This window comes from Oncorhynchus tshawytscha, unplaced genomic scaffold (assembly GCF_018296145.1).
Source record: "Oncorhynchus tshawytscha isolate Ot180627B unplaced genomic scaffold, Otsh_v2.0 Un_contig_2286_pilon_pilon, whole genome shotgun sequence".
In the NCBI taxonomy this organism is placed as follows: domain Eukaryota; kingdom Metazoa; phylum Chordata; class Actinopteri; order Salmoniformes; family Salmonidae; genus Oncorhynchus; species Oncorhynchus tshawytscha.
In genome coordinates, this window is record NW_024608784.1 from 47,501 (window position 1) to 54,010 (window position 6,510).

The 6,510-nt window shown below is 37.5% G+C and overlaps 1 protein-coding gene across 1 annotated transcript in view; it reads right to left on the bottom strand.

The window, feature by feature from the left end:
* Nucleotides 1-3,844, bottom strand: part of LOC121843815 (ATP-binding cassette sub-family C member 12-like) — a 46,886-nt gene extending 43,042 nt beyond the window's left edge. Inside the window, exon 1 of the mRNA XM_042313661.1 lies at nt 3,513-3,844. The gene's annotated coding sequence lies outside the window, so the exon portion shown is untranslated. The remainder of the gene's footprint in view (nt 1-3,512) is intronic.
* Nucleotides 3,845-6,510: the final 2,666 nt, after the last annotated feature.

Here is a 6,510-nt window from a genome sequence, read left to right on the forward strand (position 1 = left end):
CGTTAGCAGTAAAGTCAGTATGTCGTTAGCAGTAAAGTCAGTCTGTCGTTAGCAGTAAAGTCAGTCTGTCGTTAGCAGTAAAGTCAGTCTCTCGTTAGCAGTAAAGTCAGTCTGTCGTTACCAGTAAAGTCAGTCTGTTGTTAGCAGTAAAGTCAGTCTGTTGTTAGCAGTAAAGTCAGTCTGTTGTTAGCAGTAAAGTCAGTCTGTCGTTAGCAGTAAAGTCAGTCTGTCGTTAGCAGTAAAGTCAGTCTGTCGTTAGCAGTAAAGTCAGTCTGTCGTTAGCAGTAAAGTCAGTCTGTTGTTAGCAGTAAAGTCAGTCTGTTGTTAGCAGTAAAGTCAGTCTGTTGTTAGCAGTAAAGTCAGTCTGTTGTTAGCAGTAAAGTCAGTCTGTTAGCAGTAAAGTCAGTCTGTTGTTAGCAGTAAAGTCAGTCTGTTAGCAGTAAAGTCAGTCTGTTGTTAGCAGTAAAGTCAGCCTGTTGTTAGCAGTAAAGTCAGTTTGTTGTTAGCAGTAAAGTCAGTCTGTCATTAGCAGTAAAGTCAGTCTGTCATTAGCAGTAAAGTCAGTCTGTTGTTAGCAGTAAAGTCAGTCTGTCATTAGCAGTAAAGTCAGTCTGATGTTAGCAGTAAAGTCAGTCTGTTGTTAGCAGTAAAGTCAGTCTGTCATTAGCAGTAAAGTCAGTCTGATGTTAGCAGTAAAGTCAGTCTCTCGTTAGCAGTAAAGTCAGTCTGTCGTTACCAGTAAAGTCAGTCTGTTGTTAGCAGTAAAGTCAGTCTGTTGTTAGCAGTAAAGTCAGTCTGTTGTTAGCAGTAAAGTCAGTCTGTCGTTAGCAGTAAAGTCAGTCTGTCGTTAGCAGTAAAGTCAGTCTGTCGTTAGCAGTAAAGTCAGTCTGTCGTTACCAGTAAAGTCAGTCTGTTGTTAGCAGTAAAGTCAGTATGTTGTTAGCAGTAAAGTCAGTCTGTTGTTAGCAGTAAAGTCAGTCTGTTGTTAGCAGCATAGTCAGTCTGTTAGCAGTAAAGTCAGTCTGTTGTTAGCAGTAAAGTCAGCCTGTTGTTAGCAGTAAAGTCAGTTTGTTGTTAGCAGTAAAGTCAGTCTGTCATTAGCAGTAAAGTCAGTCTGTCATTAGCAGTAAAGTCAGTCTGTTGTTAGCAGTAAAGTCAGTCTGTCATTAGCAGTAAAGTCAGTCTGATTTTAGCAGTAAAGTCAGTCTGTTAGCAGTAAAGTCAGTCTGTTGTTACCAGTAAAGTCAGTCTGTTAGCAGTAAAGTCAGTCTGATGTTAGCAGTAAAGTCAGTCTGTTGTTAGCAGTAAAGTCATTCTGTTGTTAGCAGTAAAGTCAGTCTGTTGTTAGCAGTAAAGTCAGTCTGTTGGCAGTAAAGTCAGTCTGATGTTAGCAGTAAAGTCAGTCTGATGTTAGCAGTAAAGTCAGTCTGTTGTTAGCAGTAAAGTCAGTCTGTTGTTAGCAGTAAAGTCAGTCTGTCGTTACCAGTAAAGTCAGTCTGTCGTTAGCAGTAAAGTCAGTCTGTCATTGCCAGTAAAGTTAGTCTGTCTTTACCAGTAAAGTCAGTCTGTCGTTAGCAGTAAAGTCAGTCTGTAGGTACCAGTAATGTCAGTCTGTAGTTAGCAGTAAAGTCAGTCTGTCGTTAGCAGTAAAGTCAGTCTGTCGTTAGCAGTAAAGTCAGTCTGTTGTTAGCAGTAAAGTCAGTCTGTTAGCAGTAAAGTCAGTCTGTTGTTAGTAGTAAAGTCAGTCTGTCATTAGCAGTAAAGTCCGTCTGTTGTTAGCAGTAAAGTCAGTCTGTCATTAGCAGTAAAGTCAGTCTGTTGTTAGCAGTAAAGTCAGTCTGTTAGCAGTAAAGTCAGTCTGTAGTTAGCAGTAAAGTCAGTCTGTCGTTACCAGTAAAGTCAGTCTGTTAGCATTAAAGTCAGTCTGTTGTTAGCAGTAAAGTCAGTCTGTTAGCAGTAAAGTCAGTCTGTCGTTAGCAGTAAAGTCAGTCTGTCGTTACCAGTAAAGTCAGTCTGTCGTTACCAGTAAAGTCAGTCTGTCGTTACCAGTAAAGTCAGTCTGTCGTTACCAGTAAAGTCAGTCTGTAGTTAGCAGTAAAGTCAGTCTGTCGTTAGCAGTAAAGTCAGTCTGTTAGCAGTAAAGTCAGTCTGATGTTAGCAGTAAAGTCAGTCTGATGTTAGCAGTAAAGTCAGTCTGATGTTAGCAGTAAAGTCAGTCTGTTAGCAGTAAAGTCAGTCTGTCGTTAGCAGTAAAGTCAGTCTGTTACCAGTAAAGTCAGTCTGCTGTTACCAGTAAAGTCAGTCTGTCGTTAGCAGTAAAGTCAGTCTGTCGTTAGCAGTAAAGTCAGTCTGTCGTTAGCAGTAAAGTCAGTCTGTCGTTGCCAGTAAAGTTAGTCTGTCTTTACCAGTAAAGTCAGTCTGTCGTTACCAGTAAAGTCAGTCTGTAGGTACCAGTAATGTCAGTCTGTAGTTAGCAGTAAAGTCAGTCTGTCGTTAGCAATAAAGTCAGTCTGTTCTTAGCAGTAAAGTCAGTCTGTTAGCAGTAAAGTCAGTCTGTCGTTAGTAGTAAAGTCAGTCTGTCGTTAGCAGTAAAGTCAGTCTGTCGTTAGCAGTAAAGTCAGTCTGTCGTTAGCAGTCAAGTCAGTCTGTTAGCAGTAAAGTCAGTCTGTAGTTAGCAGTAAAGTCAGTCTGTCGTTACCAGTAAAGTCAGTCTGTCATTAGCAGTAAAGTCCGTCTGTTGTTAGCAGTCAAGTCAGTCTGTTAGCAGTAAAGTCAGTCTGTAGTTAGCAGTAAAGTCAGTCTGTCGTTACCAGTAAAGTCAGTCTGTTAGCAGTAAAGTCAGTCTGTCGTTAGCAGTAAAGTCAGTCTGTCGTTAGCAGTAAAGTCAGTCTGTTAGCAGTAAAGTCAGTCTGTCGTTAGCAGTAAAGTCAGTCTGTTAGCAGTAAAGTCAGTCTGTAGTTAGCAGTAAAGTCAGTCTGTCGTTAGCAGTAAAGTCAGTCTGTTAGCTGTAAAGTCAGTCTGTTAGCAGTAAAGTCAGTCCAGTTATGTTGACACAGTGGAAACATTATCTAACCTGTGATGTGTTCATAAGAGTGACAACAGCTACACAGACATCGATCTATTTACAACTGCCTGATTTCCCATAAAACACTTCAATTAAAAACCATTCAACTGTGACAAAAACACACACTGTCATGACAAGTGACCTAACTTCCTTTCATGTATAACATTTCAAAAAAAGCTAAAAAAAAAAAAGGAAGGTTAAGATGATGTGTGTGCGTGTGCGTGTGCGTGTTTGTGTGTGTGTGTGTGTGTGTGTGAAGGATCCAGTCACAGACTAGCAAATACAACCACAAATCAGATCGAACATCATCAGCCGTGGACTGTGTTTAGCTTGGCACGATTAATCCGTCAGTGTCATACTGTCCTGGTTTAGCTTTGATCAGAGGAGGGTGAGGGAGACCTCATAACATTGTCTTAGCTTTGAAGAACATGAACTAAAAGAACAATACCTTGGCTGTAGAGAGAGGAAAGGAGAGAGCGGTTTGTAGAGTAGTAGCCACTGAAACTTAAATCCTAATGCTTCTATAATAGGAAACCTTGGCTCCTGTGCTCTAGGATAGACAGTCCCGTGCCTATCACTGAACTTGACGGCGACTCAAAGGTTAGCCTGTGCAGAGGTCTTTGTCGTAGGGCTGTGACGATTATGACATTTGGGGTGATGACTCCTTGTCATGCAAAATGGACATGGATATTGTAATAATAGTAGCTAGGACATACCTAATGAATTGTAGCTAGGACATACCTAATGAATTATAGCTAGGACACATACCTAATGAATTGTAGCTAGGACACATACCTAATGAATTATAGCTAGGACACATACCTAATGAATTATAGCTGGGACAAATACCTAATGAATTATAGCTAGGACATATACCTAATGAATTATAGCTAGGACATATACCTAATGAATTATAGCTGGGACACATACCTAATGAATTATAGCTAGGACACATACCTAATGAATTATAGCTAGGACATATACCTAATGAATTATAGCTAGGACACATACCTAATGAATTATAGCTAGGACACATACCTAATGAATTATAGCTAGGACATATACCTAATGAATTATAGCTAGGACACATACCTAATGAATTATAGCTAGGACACATACCTAATGAATTATAGCTAGGACACATACCTAATGAATTATAGCTAGGACACATACCTAATGAATTATAGCTAGGACACATACCTAATGAATTATAGCTAGGACACATACCTAATGAATTATAGCTAGGACACATACCTAATGAATTATAGCTAGGACACATACCTAATGAATTATAGCTAGGACACATACCTAATGAATTATAGCTAGGACACATACCTAATGAATTATAGCTAGGACACATTACCTAATGAATTATAGCTAGGACATATACCTGATGAATTATAGCTAGGACACATACCTAATGAATTATAGCTAGGACATTATACTAGGATGAATTATAGCTAGGACACATACCTAATGAATTATAGCTAGGACACATACCTAATGAATTATAGCTAGGACACATACCTAATGAATTATAGCTAGGACACATACCTAATGAATTATAGCTAGGACATATACCTAATGAATTATAGCTAGGACACATACCTAATGAATTATAGCTAGGACACATACCTAATGAATTATAGCTAGGACATATACCTGATGAATTATAGCTAGGACACATACCTAATGAATTATAGCTAGGACACATACATAATGAATTATAGCTAGGACACATACCTAACATACCTAATGAATTATAGCTAGGACACATACCTAATGAATTATAGCTAGGACATATACCTAATGAATTATAGCTAGGACACATACCTAATGAATTATAGCTAGGACATATACCTAATGAATTATAGCTAGGACACATACCTAATGAATTATAGCTAGGACACATACCTAATGAATTATAGCTAGGACATATACCTAATGAATTATAGCTAGGACACATACCTAATGAATTATAGCTAGGACACATACCTAATGAATTATAGCTAGGACACATACCTAATGAATTATAGCTAGGACACATACCTAATGAATTATAGCTAGGACACATACCTAATGAATTATAGCTAGGACACATACCTAATGAATTATAGCTAGGACACATACCTAATGAATTATAGCTAGGACATATACCTAATGAATTATAGCTAGGACACATACCTAATGAATTATAGCTAGGACACATACCTAATGAATTATAGCTAGGACATACCATACCTAGGATGAATTATAGCTAGGACACATACCTAATGAATTATAGCTAGGACACATACCTAATGAATTATAGCTAGGACACATACCTAATGAATTATAGCTAGGACACATACCTAATGAATTATAGCTAGGACACATACCTAATGAATTATAGCTAGGACACATACCTAATGAATTATAGCTAGGACACATACCTAATGAATTATAGCTAGGACACATACCTAATGAATTATAGCTAGGACACATACCTAATGAATTATAGCTAGGACACATACCTAATGAATTATAGCTAGGACACATACCTAATGAATTATAGCTAGGACACATACCTAATGAATTATAGCTAGGACACATACCTAATGAATTATAGCTAGGACACATACCTAATGAATTATAGCTAGGACACATACCTAATGAATTATAGCTAGGACACATACCTAATGAATTATAGCTAGGACACATACCTAATGAATTATAGCTAGGACACATACCTAATGAATACCTAATGAATTATAGCTAAGGACACATACCTAATGAATTATAGCTAGGACACATACCTAATGAATTATAGCTAGGACACATACCTAATGAATTATAGCTAGGACACATACCTAATGAATTATAGCTAGGACACATACCTAATGAATTATAGCTAGGACACATACCTAATGAATTATAGCTAGGACACATACCTAATGAATTATAGCTTATACCTAATGAATTATAGCTAGGACACATACCTAATGAATTATAGCTAGGACACATACCTAATGAATTATAGCTAGGACACATACCTAATGAATTATAGCTAGGACACATACCTAATGAATTATAGCTAGGACACATACCTAATGAATTATAGCTAGGACACATACCTAATGAATTATAGCTAGGACACATACCTAATGAATTATAGCTAGGACACATACCTAATGAATTATAGCTAGGACACATACCTAATGAATTATAGCTAGGACACATACCTAATGAAATTACCTAAGAATTATAGGACACATACCTAATGAATTATAGGACACATACCTATGAATTATAGCACATACCTAATGAATTATAGCTAGGACACATACCTAATGAATTATAGCTAGGACACATACCTAATGAATTATAGCTAGGACACATACCTAATGAATTATAGCTAGGACACATACCTAATGAATTATAGCTAGGACACATACCTAATGAATTAT